This window comes from Sphaerodactylus townsendi, linkage group LG05 (genome assembly GCF_021028975.2).
Source record: "Sphaerodactylus townsendi isolate TG3544 linkage group LG05, MPM_Stown_v2.3, whole genome shotgun sequence".
NCBI lineage: Eukaryota > Metazoa > Chordata > Lepidosauria > Squamata > Sphaerodactylidae > Sphaerodactylus > Sphaerodactylus townsendi.
In genome coordinates, this window is record NC_059429.1 from 20,995,382 (window position 1) to 21,012,339 (window position 16,958).

Below are 16,958 nucleotides of genomic sequence, written 5' to 3' on the forward strand. Positions count from 1 at the left end.
GAAACTGCTCAATTTCCATTTTTGCCCCTGCGAGAACTCTGTTCAAAACACAATCGTATTATGCACCATTTCTCATATTCCTGAATCGCTTTAATTTTTTTTTAAGATGTGACTAAACATCTAGGGGCTACACAACCAAAATAAGCCCCACATTGAAATAAATTGAATGTACATGTACAGTGGAGGTATTGCAGTATGCGCCCGCTTGATGTCTATGGTAGTGCACTCTACCAGACCTTTCAGGTGATGGTAGCACCTTTATCCAATGAAACAGGTTCCTTCTGTATTGGAAGAAGACTCCTGGCATTGGACAAAAATGTCACTGTTTGCTAAGGAAGAGTACTATGATTGAACTTATCATTTCTAAGCCAACCATGACCTTCTAGTAAAATCTAAATAACCATTACTATCCTGAGGAGGGTTACACCTTCCTAAGCTTAGAAGTATATAATTTTACATGGGAAGAATCTGTAAGTCACAAATATGTCAATTATTCTGACATTTCCACCCCCACCCCCCATTTTTTAATATAAAGAAGGCAACTCTTTCATTGATGTTTTTGACTTTTCCAACAGGTCAGAGTTTTCAAAACTTTCAGACTCTTCAAAAGTGGAAAAGCAGGATACAATAAGTTACAGCAAATATGATGTTCCATGAAAAGAGGGGGAAATCCAAGAAAGAATTTGGAATAATTTTCTCCATATGGGCTGCTATCCAGGTGAGTTAAACCCTTTTAACCTCTAGTTATTACCGTGTTTCCCCGAATATAAGACAGTGTCTTATATTAATTTTTGCTCCCAAAGATGCGCTATGTCTTATTTTCAGGGGATGTCTTATTTTTCTGTGTTCTATTCGTCGGGCATGCTTCCAAACAAAAACTTTGCTATGTCTTACTTTCGGGGGATGCCTTATATTTCGCACTTCAGCAAAACCTCTACTATGTCTTATTTTTCGGGGATGTCTTATATTAGGGGAAACAGGGTAGGAGAAGGTCAAGTAAGTGTTGCCTTGGAAATCAGTGAGACATTGACAAGGTCTGGATGGTATCCTTTGCGTTGACTTCTTTTTATTTGAAATGTATGTATACATGGGGTTTATTTCTTAGCTTCATTCAGTGGTGGCTTGGTAAAGAATTCCCTGTACTTTACACTCTTCGTTTTACGGCCAAGATTAATTCCTTACTGCTAAGCAACATTTCCCTGTAGGACCATGATGGATCTTCCTTAGAGAGCTGTAAAATAGATTGTGGTAAGAAATAAAGTTTAATTAAAAATTGTCCTCTCCTGAATGAGCTTAGAGTATAACTGCATACTAATTTAGCATTTGTAAGAGTTATATAGGTCATAGGAAAACCATATGAATTTTCTCCATCACAAGTTGCAAGACTAGGTTGTCAACTGGTGGGCAGAGTTTGATTACTTTTAATGTGCACATATAAACTTAAAAAGATTGAAGTAATATTTAACAATACAGATGTACATTGGACATATTTGCTGTAACTACTAACGTGCTTAAATTTAGTAATTAAATGTTTAAAGATTTATATGCTGCTGTCTTCACAAATCTGCAAGTGATGTTTAAGTAAAACTATGAAGTAACATAAAGTAAAACAATAAATATATTATTTAAAATTACAAAAATTTAAAATAATTCCATAAACCAAAACCACACATATATAAACATAAGACGGGATCGCGCAACCCCCTTTGGGGGTTGGGCGGTATAAAAATCCCATAAATAAATAAATAAATAAAAACATGTCAGAGAGAATTTGTAGAAATTGAAATACGTATTGGGAAATTTATGTATACATATTCAGAGATGTATAAACAAAATATTTTTGTGCACGTTTATATAAACTTGTGTAAGACTGGTATGCATATGTGTGTGACTTTGTTTATTCTTTAGGTGCGTATTCACATCATGCAAATACATACAAGAAAAACAATTTTAATTATATAGATGTAAACCAATTGTGTTTTATTTGAATTATGTTTCTGATGCTTGTTTTAAGTGATTTTGTTATTGTTTTGAATTGTGTTTTAGCTGTTTTATGAATTTAATTTTTTGTTGTGGTAAACTGCCTCTGCCAGGAAAATGGAAAGGTGATCTACAATTTTTTAAAACAAGTAAATAAATGAATTTCAAATAAAACGATAACCTGTACAAAATTATTATTATATTATATTATTATAATATAATTATTACAATATTTTATAAGTGTATAATATTTATTATATTTTATGTTTGAAGAAAAGAAGAAGGCTTTTTTAACATGGAGGGAAAAGCAACTCAAAATTGACAAGGACAAATACCGTCTCTTCAAATCAGCAGCAAAACAGCCAGTAGCAAAAGCAAAGAATGAGCACTACCGGCATGTGTATGACAAGCTACATACACCAGAAGGAACAAACATGTTGTACCGACTTGCCAAATCACGCCAGAAATCAACACAAGACGTAAACCATGTCTTTCAAGTCAAAAGCGAGGATGGGAAACTGCTGTGCACCCACCTTAATATCCTCCAGCGGTGGTGGGAATACTTCATCAGCATCAGCAACACCGAGTTCCTCCATCCACCAATAATAAGTGCACCGCCAGCCTCAGGCCCACAGAGGTAAACGAAGCCACCAAGAAAATGAAGAACGGGAAACCCACTGGCCCAGATGACGTTCCAATAGAAATGTGGAAAATGCTCCAAGAGAAGGGTGCCACTTTTCTTGCTTCACTGTTTGATTGCATCATTGAAGAAAAGAAACTCCCCAATGCCTGGACAACCAGCACAACCACACCTATCTGGAAAAGAGGAGGAGACGTACGCGACTGTACTAACTGCAGACCAATACGCCTACTCTGTCATGCAATGAAAATATTCGAGAGAATATTAGATCAATGAATGCGAAATCACATATCCATCATCACACCAAACCAGTGCGGCTTCGTCAAGGGCTGTGGTGCTACTGATGCTATACATGCCCCCCGACTGTTAATGGAAAAACATCGAGAAAAGAAAATGCCACTGCACCTGGTTTTCCTGGACCTGGAAAAAGCCTTCGATAGGGTCCCTCATGCTCTCCATATGGCATGCACTTCGAACACATGGAATCCCAGAAGAATATGTGCAATGGACGCAAATGCTATATAGCCGTGGTGGCGAACCTTTGGCACTCCAGATGTTATGGACTACAATTCCCATCAGCCCCTTCCAGCAAGCCCAACTGGCCATGCTGGAAGGGGCTGATGGGAATTGTAGTCCATAACATCTGGAGTGCCAAAGGTTCGCCACCACTGCTATATAGCAAAGCAACAAGCATGGTCCAGCAGGAATCTCCCCACTTTTTAACATCAGTGTCGGCGTACATCAAGGCTCTGCCCTATCACTATTGCTGTTTATACTCTGCATGGATACTCTGACCGCTGACTTGCAGACGGACACTTCTGTGTGCTGACGTCAAACTTGCCAACAAAGACCAGCAGGCACTACAGCAACAGTTGCCGTCATCGAACAATCGGCTCACAGAATATGGATTACGTCTGAACGTTCCAAAAACGGAATACCTCGAATGTGGCCCCCAAACAGACGGAACAATCGAAATCAGCAGCCAGAAATTAAACAAGGTCACCGAATTCAGATACTTTGGATCACTGGTTTCAGCTGATGGTAACACATTGACAGATGCCCGGTCATGAGTCAATACTGCGTGGCTTAAATGGTGGCAAACCACTGGCATTTTGTGCGACAAGAAAATGCCCGAACACCTCAAGGCCAGAGTCTACAAAACAGTTGTTCGCCCCGTAGCACTGTATGGAGCCAAATGCTGGCCAGCAACAAGAAAATATCCTTCATGTCATGGAAATGAGGATGCTTCGATGGATGCTAAACCTGACGCTGTTCGACCATGTGCCCAATAATGACATACTGCAAAGACTTAAAATAACACCAATTGACCAGTTCCTGAGGCAGGCTAAGGTGGTATGGCCACGTCATGCGCTGTGAGGAAACATCTGTAGCATAGACAGCCCTGCACCTTGCACCTGGTGGATGCCGCCCACGTGGCAGACCCAAAAAAGGATGCATGGGCACAATCAATGAAGACCTGCGGGCAAAGAACCTTGCCCCAGAAGACACTCAAAAGCGTGCCCTTTGGAAGAGACAGTTACAAAACTGACCCTGCACGAACAGGAAACCAGTCGGGAAAGAAGATTTGATAAGTTTGAGGCATGCCCTTGCCTTCCCGCCTTTTCCCCCTTTCAGTCCCCTCACCACAAAGAGAGGCTTATGAATAACACAATGACGTCTCTTGCATAGTAAAATAAACTTTTATTTGCATAAGACTCCTGGCTCCGCCTCCGCTCCTTTCTTCTCCCTCCATGGAGCGCCCAGATTGGCCGCCTCCTGGACACTTCCCCACCACCCTCCGCTCAGCTCGCGGGCCCCCTTTCTCAGCGGCGACGGGGCCGCGCAACCTAACCTAGTGGGATGAGGCTGGGCACCGCCTTTGCTTCTGAGGGGCGCGCGGCGCTGATTGGCTGAGGCGGCCTGTCGGTCAATTCCTGACGAAGGAGGGGAGGGGGCTGCCCTGCTCGGTTCGGGGCTTGGCAGCAGTTTGGGTTGCGCGGTAGCGGCAGCGAGAGAAGCTGTGAGGCGGCGGAGGCGGCCGGGAGGAACAGGGTGAGAGGGAGGTGGGGGGGGGGGGTGTCAAAGGGGCGGGGCGCCGGGGCCCCTGACTCACGTGACCGCCCTTGAGTAAAGGGGGAACGCAGCGGCCTGCTAAGGCTTCTTTTCGCTCCTCCCCTCTCCGGTGGGGGCTGGGGGAGAAGTGTGAGAGGGTCACGTGAGGCACCTGATCCCCTCTCCCCCCCCTTGTGTCTGTTGGGGGCCAGTGAAGGAACGGAAGAGGTAAGGGGCGGGGCTTCGAGCCTATCGGGCGGGGCCTAAATGTTGGGGCGGGGCTGCTACTGCAGGAGAAGTCAACCTGTGGAACTCATTGCCGCAAGATGATCGGACTAAAGGAAAAGGGATTGTATGGAGAGGCTTAACTGTTGAAATGGTGTGGGGTTGGGGGCTACGTGTTGAGCTCTTCACATCCCAGAGGCAGGGGTAGCTTGAGGAGTTCGCTGTGGTAAGGTGCAATGGTGGTTTGTGTGTAGGTGGGCAAGAATGCCTAAATCAAGTAAGGGGAAATCTAGCAGTGAGTGAAGCTTTTGTGTACAGGGGCAGTCTATCTCTGCATAGGGTTATGAACTTTTGGTTGGGAGACTTTTAGAAATTTTGGGGTGGGTCATGGGGAAAAGAGGGGAGGGACCTCAGTGACATATAATGCCATAGAATCTCCTTTCTTAAAATGCCATTTTCTTGAGAGTAAATGATCTCTTTAGTATGGAGGTAAGTAGTAAGTCTGGGAGATCTCCAAGCCCTACCTGATGGTTGCCAGGCCTACCAAATGACCATATGTCAGGGAGAGGAAACAGGCTATGCCTTGGTTGTGATATTGTGTGGCTGCTCAGGAGCCAGCGTGGTGTAGTGGTTAAGAGCAGGTGCACTCTAACCTGGAGAACCGGGTTTGATTCCCCTGCTCTGCCCCTTGAGCTGTGGAGGCTTATCTGGTGAACCAGATTAGTTTGTGCACTCCCAACACATGCCAGCTGGATGACCTTGGACTAGTCACAGTTCTTCAGAGCTCTCTCAGCCCCACCCACCTCACAGGGTGTTTGTTGTGGGGGAGGGGAAGGGAAAGGAGATTGTATGCCTCTTCAAGTCACTTTACAGGAGAGAAATGGAGGATATAAATCCAAACTCCTCTTCTTCTTCATTGCTGGAATGGAGGGACTCACGTTGCTTGGATCAAGCAGGGCTCTTCTCATGCCTTAATGTGTTTGAGGACAGCAGTCCACTGTGTGTGTGTGGGGGGGAAACCCTTAAATGGAACATTTCTACAGCGGTCCTTTAGTTCCTTCTAGCAGCCCTGCAGGGCGGCTCAGAATTATTATCTCCCTCTCATCCCTTTTAGAAGGGATGCTAAAAGAAGAGTGATTTGCCCTGGAGAATTGAACCCATGGCTTTCACCCTCATGCTCTTAATTGCTATGATGCGCAAAGGAGCTTGCTTGAGAGGTGTGTATGTGTGGGGGCATTGTGTGTGTGTGTGCGGGGGAGGAACATTAAGATATGATGGGTATGCCCCGTATTCTCTTTCTGGTTTGTAAAGGATTATGAGGAGGTTAGAAGGAATTTGGGGGTGACAGTCACCAAATATACTGGGACTGAAACGTTCATATGTGCAGGATCATGGTTGGTGCATTTGGTGCACTTACCCTGTTGGGCCTTGGAGTGAGGAAGGGTAAGCAGGTGGGTTGCTTCAGTCAACCTTATGTGCTCGAGGTATATAGTTGGTTGAATGGAAGCGTGTGGGGGGCTCAGGTGTTAACCTTACCCAGGTCCTTTTATCCTGGGTGTGGGTCTCTGGAATGTTAAGGAGGTTTGTTGTGATAAGGGAGGAGGCAGTAGATGTGAAGCTGTTTTGCATATCGTGGCTGTAAGTTTTCTGTAGAGAAGACTGTGATACCCTTTTTAAGAAACCTTGGATTTTTTGGGGGTGAAGTGCCATATACATTGAAAAATGCAGAGAGGGTTGGCCTGCCAGAAGGGTAAGTCAGAGAAACTTAATTAACTAGCATCTAGTCTTAAATGTAATAGCATTAATTGATGCTTAGTATCATGTTGACGGTGTTCTCCGCTTTTCCATGTTTATCCTCATAACAACCTTGTGAGGTAGGTCAGGCTGAGAGTGTGTGACGGGCTCACAGTTAACCCAACAAGCTTCCCTGGCATAATCATGATTGGAATGTAGGCCTTCCACCTTTTCACCATGGTTCATGCTCATTATTGCCATTATCCTCTGTGAATTAGGTTAGCACTGTTGATCCCCAAATGTAGCGGCGTCCGTTGAGAGAGTCGGTTGCCAGAGTCAGGCCTGGCTAGTTTGCAGCAGAAATGGAATTAAACCACACTCCTGGACCATAGCATGTTATACTCCATCAACCCTTTGTGGACTAGAGCCCACTTCTTTGGAAGACCTAGAAACTTCTGAGGGCTGTGGAGCAGATGACGGACAGCAAAGGTGATCTTGCCATTGGGGTTCAGAAGCTGGGGTTCTGATTGAAAGGGGTGGTTTTCTATACAAGCCGGCGAGGTGTGCCATGAAGTTGCACTCGTGGTACAGATGCGAGATTTCCTATCAAAGACTGGATTTGGTAACCGGGTAGGGAAATTCTGAGAAGCTAATCTTTGATTATCACAGAAGGATGGCTGATCTGTCCTATGTCTGTTCCATCTTTCTTCCTGAGATCTCAGTGTAGTTTACATGATTCTTCTTTCCAGGTATGATCCTTAACGGAAGCCCTGTGAGGTAGGATAGGCCCAAAGAGTGTGGAATACTCAAGGTCATGCAGTGGGCTTTCTGGCAGATTTCGACTTGGGTCTGCCAAACCCTTGTCTAACTGTACATTGGCTGTCACGGCCCAGTATTTTGGCTGTTTGTGTCCAGTGGGGACGTAACTGCCCAATGGTGCATCTCATGTGTAGCATTTTTAAGGCTTTTCCTTTTAAAAAAAACATCCTTTGTGTACCCTAAACCAGTGGTGGGATTCAGCCTATTCGCATCTATTCGGTAGAACCGGTGGCTAATTTTTTTGTCCAGTTCAGAGAACTGGTTAAAAAAAACAAAAGGGAAACAGACTCATTAGTCAGCATTGCTATTATTAAAGTATTGTGGATTTTAGCCTGGTTTTAAAATATCAACTCAGAAGGTTCTTTAATATAGTCTCTCTCAACAAAATTGCAATAGAAAGCTCTAAATTAAAAGAAAGTGCTAAATACTAAGAGATAAAACTACAAAGGGTAGGAGAAATTTAAAACTTATCTTTAAAAGGTGGAGGAGCTCAACGAAGAGCGACCGCTCGGCACCAGCTCAACGTCTCTTACTCCCCCCACTGGCCCAGAGAACTGGTTGTAATCCCACTGCTCAGTTTTTTCGGAACCGGTTGTTAAATTATTTGAATCCTACCACTGCCCTAAACCAGTGTTAAGACCAGGTGTTCAGACCTGCCATGCAGTTGGAAAGGAAATTCGGGGGGAAAGGACCGTGACCCACCTCATCTTGTAACATGTCATGTCTTTTTTAGTGTGGCTGATTGTAAACCTCTTGGAGAAGAAAGATGGAGTTAGCACATTTTAAAGGGACAGGAGTAAGAATCATTGCAAGCTGCTACTTTTCTGGCTTTAGTAGTGTGACAGTCCATGTTCAAGAGTGACGCTTGCTGTCAGTTATCGGAACCATGTCGAGATATTGCAGAAGAAACGTTGGTTGATGTGTTATGCACACTGGATAACCCAGGCTAACCGCATCTTATCAGATCTTGATCCTTATCAGTATTTGGATGGGAGACCACCAAGTAACCCTAGCGCGCAGGTGTCAAACTAATGCCCTGCAGATGTTATGGACTACATTTCCCATCACCCCCTGCCAGCATCATGCTGGCAGGGGATGATGGGAACTGTAGTCCATAACATCTGCAGAGTCACGAGTTTGACACCTATGCCCTAGCCACGGGTAGCAACGCAAAGGCAGACAATGGCAAACCATCTCTGAACATCTCTTGCCTTGAAAGCTCTGCAGGGTTGCCATCACTCAGCTGTGACTGGACAGCAAAAAAGAAAGAAAGAAAAAGTGTGCTTTTGAAACTAGATTTTTGTTGTGGACAAAGAAATTGTAGGGAATCCTTCACAAAAAGGAAATGGAGCGTGGGGTAGTGTTAAGTAATATGGAAGGGTCATTGCTAATATTTAGATGACTTGAGGTTGTAGGTTCTTCAGTTGAGAGCCTGTTTGTTCTGGGGTTGTGCAGTTTTAATGTATTCTTAACTCCCGCCTATTGAATAAGTGGGCTTAAAATGTTCTTAAAGATCAGGGTATTTTTAGTGTCGGAGTTGTGAGTACACTGTGTTGGGGAATACTTTGTGATCGCTTCCAGATTGGCTCTAATTATGTGCTCTTGATGGAGGCATTAGGGTGGTCATTTAGAGAAACAAAGTGTTCTAATCTGCGAGGTGTTCCTATCTTCAGAGCTGTGTCAACAAAAGGCTGTAGCTGGCGTGGTGTTGGAGGGAGAGCCACCAAAGTCAGGTGTTCAGTTCGCCGAAGAAACATCCGTGCATTAAACAGTTTTGTGTTTGAAGTGCTGAAGGTCTTTGCATTCCAGGAGTTTTGGACCGGCCAACTTGTCTGTTTTTGATTCTGTAACTCAATATGATTCTGGGTATTAGGGAAATCAATGAATGGCTAATTATAGGTATTTGTTTACAGTATTTTCCGTACGGTCTCCTTAGTTCCTGGACTGATGGAACAGGGGAGGAATGAAGTCCCAAGTATTATGGGTTTTACATTTCTCAAAGGAAGCTGACCTAAAAATAGTCTATTCCTTTGTAACATCCGTTGTTTCTTCTTTTTGAGGATATGTTTAGCTCTGTGGCATCAAAACAGTTTTTCAGATATTGACTCCTTGATATAACAAAGGAAAGGAGGCAGGTTTCTTATTTTGGCCAGGCCTGGGGAAATGGAAGTAGTGTCAGCTCACCTGTTAGCACGTGTGTCTGGTCCCTTACCTATCAGTAAGTAGGGTAGCAGAACAGGGCTCCCTGGCAGCAGAAGGAAGATTTCTGCACGCACAGGGGCTCAGCAGGTATGCAGAAAACTATTATTTTGCTTCTGCTACTCCTTTAAAAAAAGTTAAAGCTAAGAAAACTCTGGCAAGGACTGAACATGCTCATTGTCCTCTCTGAGCCACAGGTAATAGAGGGTAGCGAGAAGAGAATAACGGATGGGGGAATTGGCCTTCTCAGTCTCCTGTAAACTCCCTTCTGGCTGAAGTGAGGCCTTCAGTCCCTTCCCCCAGGTTTCTTCCCCTGAAACAGCATAGTGAGTTCGAAGCAAAAGTACCTTCTCAGTGCACTATTTAGTTTGGATTAGTGTTTTGCCCCCCAAGTGAATCTGTTAGAGGTGTCCTGTACTTGGCTAGGACAGAATGGGGGAGACACAAGCCAGGTTCAACAGTACTTATAATAGATTTATTACTGGAGAGAAACAAGACCCTAGCTCCGTGATGGCGAACCTTTGGCACTCCAGATGTTATGGACTACAACTCCCATCAGCCCCTTCCAGCATGTCCAATTGGCATTGCTGGAAGGGGCTGATGGGAATTGTAGTCCATAACATCTCCTCCCTGGGGTCTGTCTAGGTCAGAGTACTTGCTTGTCTTGAGCAGGTTTGAAGCTGTAGACTGTGACTTCTCTTGGTTGCTTTAGGAAAGTCCACTGTATCTTGCTTCCTTTCAGCTCTTTCAGTCTTTTCTCAGTTCTGACTGCTGCTGAACTTGACTTGTTCTCTTTGGACCTCCATATAAACATATGGACGTCACGAATATTCCGGTTTCCAACTACCCTTAACACCTCTCTCAGACTGACTGACTGAAACTAAAACAGGGGATGCTGGGTAAAGAAAGGAAACTGCCTATTGGGAAATGTCTTAAAGGGACAGGGGCTGACTAAAATCCCTCCCGTAGAAGACTTAATAAAAATCATGCTATCTATGGGGAAACTAAAGCTTAATGGGGAAATTACAAAAGCCTCTGTGGGGGCATGACAATTAGAAATCTAGTTTCTTGCTCTCTTAGCCCTGAACCTCAGCAACCCATTCTATGGGACAGTAGTGAGCTAGGCTCTCATACACTAGTCTGAGGAGGCTGGTCAGGTCCCGAGAACTTCCCTGTCTTGCACTATAGGAACGTCTTCCAGGATTTTAGGCCTGTCAGTTCATTTCCTGATCCCTGGTGCAGGCCATCCTCGACATTAAGATTTTGGAACATGCTGCTTGCATTTTGACAACAAAAATCAATCCATCTTTCAGGCATTTCTCAAGATTTAACTCCCATTGAATTGGGATGACAATGAGCCCTCCCCCCCCCAATTGTCCAATTAGGGGAGCAGCCTCTCTAGAAAGCAAGTGTCACCATAAATATCCATCACTACCCCAAAAAATTATTGCAGGAGCTGAATATGTAAGCGGGATGGGATAATGGGGAGGCCATGTTATGATTGCCTGTAGGGTAACATCATTGAGAAAGTCAGTGGCCAGTGTGCTGGATTGGTGCCCCTGGTGCTCAGCTGACCTTCTGTTTGGAATAGCCCTCAAACAAAGATTGAACTGGTTGTTGTGAGTTTTCCGGGCTGTGTGGCCGTGGTCTGGTACATCTTGTTCCTAACGCATCTGTGGCTGGCATCTTCAGAGGTGTATCACACAGAGAAGTCTGTTATACACTGTGTCCAGTGAGAGGGGAAGTTTAGTGGGGTATATATTGTCCATGTCTCAGAGCAGGGAACCAATCATTAAGTGTTGGGGTAGAGACAGTGCATCACACTCTCTGTGATACACCTCACAGAGAAATTCTGAAGATGCCAGCCACAGATGCAGGCGAAACGTTAGGAACAAGATCTACCAGACCACGGCCACACAGTCTGAAAAACCCACAAAAGCCAGTTGAATCCGGCTGTGAAAGCCTTCGACAATGCAAAGATTGAACTGTCCGATATGTGCCTTATTCCACTGCTTGGACGTCAGCTTTTCTTCCACGGTGCCAATTAAGCGTAGCTCAAATCAAAAGGAGGGCAACAGGATACTGGAAGCTTTAATAATTGTATAGAAACCTCTGCCCAGTAGCTTTGTGTGTGCCTGTGTTGCTAATTCGTTGTGTTTTGGACGGATTTTGTAAACTGCCTTGTGGGCTGTAAATAGTGAAAGGGCAGGGAGGAAAACACCTATAAAGAATGATACAAGGAGGTTTCATCCTGTAGGTCTATCTTCCGCTCTTCTAAAAATGTAAGAGTCTCTGTAGCCACTCACCTGAGCACTGGCACACAAGGAGGATGTCAGTTCTTTGGAGCCAAACACTTTCTTCTGTCGGAATATCCTGGGCACGCCCGGAAGCAGCCATTTCAGTAGCTGTATGTGCTTTCTGGGAGGGTGCAATTAAATTCAGTTTGTTTGAACAGCGAAGGAGATGATCCTTATGAATGCACAGCCACTTCCTGTTTTCCACCATACCTGCCCCCCCCCCTTAAAAAAAATATGGTTCAAAAGAATTTAAACTCAAGTTCTCCCAAAGTTAAACTGGTCTCCTGGAATGTGCTTTGTAATTTCCAAGTGCATGAGAACAATCAATTAAAATTATTTGCATTTCCAGTTTAATGGGACTTGCCGTAACAGTGGATGGTGGGGATTTTTAAGGTGCAGGTGGTCGCTTCTTTAAGGGTTTTTGTTGTTGTCATCGAGTCACAACTGGCTTATGGTGACCCTTATAGGGAGTACCAGGCAAGAGATGTTCAGGGGTGGTTTGCCACTGCCTGCCTCTACATAGTGATTCTGGTAATCCTTAATGGTCTCCCATTAAGAGTCAGCGTGGTATAGTGGTTAAGAGCAGGTGCACTCTAATCTGGAGAACCAGGTTTGATTCCCCGCTCTGCCACTTGAACTGTGGAGGCTTATTTGGGGAACCAGATTAGCTTGTACACTCCAACACATGCCAGCTGGGTGATCTGGGGCTAGTCACAGTTCTTCAGAGCTCCCTCCGCCCCACCCACTTCACAGGGCGCTTTTGGTAGGGCTGGGGGAAAGGGAAAGGAGATTGTAAGCCCCTTTGAGTCTCCTTACAGGAGAGAAAGAGGTAATATAAATTCAGACTCTTTTTCGTCTCTTCTTCTCCCATCCGAATCCAGATAAGGTCCGACATTACTTAGCTTCTGAGACCTGACGAGATTGGGTTATCCTGGGCTACCCAGGTCAGGTTTTTAGGGTTCGGGATGAACAAATGTCTCCATTGTCATTTCTCTTTTCAGGTCTCTGCTTTTTGCTCCTGGTGCTTTAGATTCATTGGTAAAGTGTACATTTGTCTTTATGGTTTGTACTTGTTGTTTGTGCGTTATCTATACTGTACCGTGCATAGGTGTCAAACTCGTGGCCCTCCAGATGTTATGGACTACAGTTCCCACCATCCCCTGCCAGCATCATTCTGGCAGGGGATGATGGGAACTGTGGTCCATAACATCTGGAGGGCCACACGTTCGACACCTGTGCAAGAACATCGATGTACCTGAAAAAGGTTGAAAACTAAACACATTTGCTGGGAAAATTCAACGTGAAGAAACAGGAAATTTGATGAAAAACAAGGAATATGACTTTTGAGGCAAACTAGGAGGGAAGGAAAATTGAAATGAGAATTTGGGGGTTGGAATGTTTGCTTGGAGAAATTGAGAACCGTCCTGGAGAACTTAAGGTAGAAATTTCATGCTTGTTCGGTTCCCTTTTTTCCCCCCACTGCTTCTCCTAACGTTTGTTACCAAGGTGATAGGTTGTTACGCCAGCACCCTCATTTCTGGAGCCTCCTCGTTTGAAGTCCAGAATATTAAGAGAAACTGCATGAGCCTGTTAGCATTTCTCTTCGGAGCAGTTCTTTAAATTCATTAAGAGGGCTGCTTGCAGAACTGAGCTGTGTGCTTCTTTTGCCAGTGTCATCCTGAGCCGTGTAAAACTCCCATTCATATTATTTTTAAACTCGGGGGGGGGCGCCTGGGATAGGTAGGTGTGTTGTGATGCCATTCTGTCTGTTCCAGGTTTCATTGCTTTATTTGTTGTACCGTATTTCCCCGAATATAAGACAGTGTCTTATATTAATTTTTGCTCCCAAAGATGTGCTATGTCTTATTTTCAGGGGATGTCTTATTTTTCCTGTGTTCTGTTTGTCGGGCATGCTTCCAAACAAAAACTTTGCTATGTCTTACTTTCAGGGAATGCCTTATATTTCACACTTCAGCAAAACCTCTACTATGTCGTATTTTTCGGGGATGTCTTATACTAGGGGAAACAGGGTATGTAGAGGCAGACGTTGACGGGGAATGATCCTCAAGTCCTAACAACATAAAACTATAAACATAAGCAAATAGTATGAACCAGGTGTCCTAGATCCATGTTCTAACCCAGGGTTCTCCAACATGGTACCCAAGGGCACCTTGGTTCTTACAGACTATACCTGGCAGTCTTGGGGGGGGGGGGGCTGCACTTATCACCCCTTTCTCAAAATTCCAAAGGTGTTTTCCTATCAGTAGTACCAAAGTTCGTATTTGGAAATTTCAAATTAAGGCAGCCATTAAGATAAAAAGGCAACAGTGCAGGTTAAAATAAAAGTGTGGGGTTTTGGGGATGGTGGTGGTGATGGTTAAACCCTTGAGGCAGGGTGGAAATCCCTGTGGTGGTGTTCTAATAGCTGTGGCCCTATCACAGAGGAAACCCTGCCTTTTGCTCAAAAAGTTTTTGCTTTGTATGGAGGAAGAATTTGGAAGCAGATCTTAATCTGGAAGAAATAGACTCCCCTCCCTGCATTTGATTTGCCGAATGCTAATACGGGTCAGAATTAGCTGGCTTGCAGCACCGTCTTGTGCTATTGGCCTTCTGGCATGAATTGATTAACCCTTTCAAAGCTCTGAGCAGGCTTTTGGCTACGCAGACAGGATAGCTGCCTTACTCCAGTCAATCTCAGTCGTGGAGAAGATCAGAATCTCCGCTAAACCCTTTAACAAGTTCTTAGAAGTCTGGGAAAACTCCGCGGCATTTGTCAAGGCTGGGCTTCACGGACTTGCTGATGGCTGACGTATATTTGGGATAGGGTGGGGTCTGACGAATTAGCAACCAGCGATCTTGGGATGATCTTGTGGACGTAATTTCTGGACAAAGCCCTCATTGACTCCCATGCCAGGCTGTATGATTCTGCCTCAGGAGCCTTTGCTCGCTATTATTTATAGATTTATTCTTTAACCCATAATGAACTTGACACACTCCAACCTGCTTTTAGCAAATGAAGCGTTGGACTTGAAGGTGTATGAGAGAGCAGCAAGCCTGGTACTTTCTTTAACAGTTCGGGGGGGAAAACGCCCATTATTCCAAAATGCTTCTGAAGCGTGACGGTTGAGCTGTATTAGAATTTCAGATGGTGCACATGGGGAAGTTGTGGTTATATTGCATGTTTCGGGTGCTGTTAGCAGCGTTGTGAACCTGACGGGGGAGGGCGTAGCGGTGGTGGCATAATCCTAGAGCTCGATGGTTCACTTCACTCTTGCCTGGCCAGTCAACAAGATGCCTTTGTGACATACGTCTTTGCTGTTGCCCACAGTGTATAAACTGTGATCTGCCGTTTTCCTGCAATCAGGTGTGAAAACTTCTATTTAATTTATAATCATGGCTTTCAGGGAACTGGCAAACCGTAGTTGGCTGGTTTGGACTCTCAAGAAGAAGAAGAGAGAAGAAGAAGAAGGAGTTTAGATTTACATCCCACCTTTCTCTCCTATAGAGGAGCTGCGTGGCGTAGTGGTTAAGTGCTTGCACTGCCACTTACACGGTCAGGAGTTCGAGCCCCCTGTGGGTCAGATACCCTGGCAGCTGGCTCATGGTCAACTCAGCCAGCCAGCCATTTCTTGGTCGGTAAATGAGTACCTAGCTCATAGCTAGGGGGTAAAGAATAGCCGGGGAAAGCAATGGCAAACTACCCCACAAAAATGGCTTGCCTATGAAATCACTGCTCCCAGTGGTACCCCAGGGTCGGACATGACTGAAGGGGAAACTTTACCTTTTTCTCTCTCTCTCTCAAGGTGGCTTACAAGCTCCTTTCCCTTCCTCTCCCCACAACAGACACCTTGTGAGGTAGGTGGGGCTGAGAGTGTTCTGAAGAACCATGACTAGCCCAAGGTCACCCAGCAGGAATGTAGGAGTGTTGAAACACATCTGGTTCCCCAGATAAGCCTCCGCCACTCAGGTGGAGGAGTGGGAAATCAAACCCGGTTCTCCAGATTAGAATCCACCAGCTCTTCATCACTACACAACACTGGCTCTTTGTTGTAAGAAGAGGCCATGTTGTAAAAAGAGGCCATGGCAGCAAACCAAGGTTTTATGCTCGATGTGAAACACCGTTTTTTCAAGTTACTCTTTAAGGGCTTTTTTCATGTTTTGAAAGGGGAAAAGCAGCCTCTGAGCATTGAGCCAGCAACTGAAAAACGTACCCGCCTGCTCTGCTCAAGTAACAGCGGTGTCTTCCTGCAACACAAGAGGCTTTTCAGTCCCCTGACATAGGGGGAGGGTTCATTGTGGTGGAGAAAGGCGGTGCCTGGTGTGGTAACTACTAGCCTTTGTTTCCATTGTCCCAGCTTAAGTTCTAGGGATGGGATCGAGTGTCACAAGCTTGCTCCTTCAACCCAAATTACCTTGTTTTGATTTTCCGCTTCTCCCTTTTGCAGATCAAACCCACAGTGATTTTGCACCAGTTTCTATTTTTCGTACGGCGATTGTTGCCCGTGAAACATATGTACTCCTTAGTGATGTTTGTTGCTAAAAACAGCATTTTGCGATCAGTTTTATACCCGACACAAAACAAAAATACAGCGTATGCTGAGTTAAAATGCTTTGAAAGAAGCAAATGATGAATGGCAGGGGTGAAAAGGGATGGATCAACGTCATTCACAATGACTGTTGTGTAGAAATAAAAAAGGCAGTTTCGTCCATCCTTGCTAGATTTCAACTCAGAAAGTGATGGTTTGCACTTCCAGAGTGAGTTCACTGTTGGAAACAGTTCAACTTCTCATGGTTTGCCACAAAAGTAAGATGGAGAACACTGATGCAGAGAGTCTTAGGTGACCCCTGTGAAAGGGTCGTTCGACCCCCAAAGGGGTCACAACCCACAGGTTGAGAACCACTGGTGTAGACAGTGAAACTGCTTGGGAGGGCCAGGTTGGATGTGAGTGTAGCCTCTTTGAACACAACATCCTTCCCACTCCTTTTGTTTTTGTTGATAGGACCCAAACTCT

The 16,958-nt window shown here is 44.8% G+C and overlaps 1 protein-coding gene across 5 annotated transcripts in view; it reads left to right on the plus strand.

The window, feature by feature from the left end:
- The first annotated feature begins 4,526 nt into the window (after positions 1-4,526).
- GNG7 (G protein subunit gamma 7) overlaps positions 4,527-16,958 on the plus strand; it is a 153,673-nt gene continuing 141,241 nt past the window's right edge. The window contains exon 1 of one of the 5 annotated variants that reach the window (XM_048496073.1): positions 4,527-4,672. The gene's annotated coding sequence lies outside the window, so the exon portion shown is untranslated. Of the gene's footprint in view, positions 4,673-4,693; positions 4,901-16,958 lie in introns of those variants that run through there. The other 4 variants (XM_048496070.1, XM_048496072.1, XM_048496074.1 and 1 more) reach the window with 4 other exon arrangements.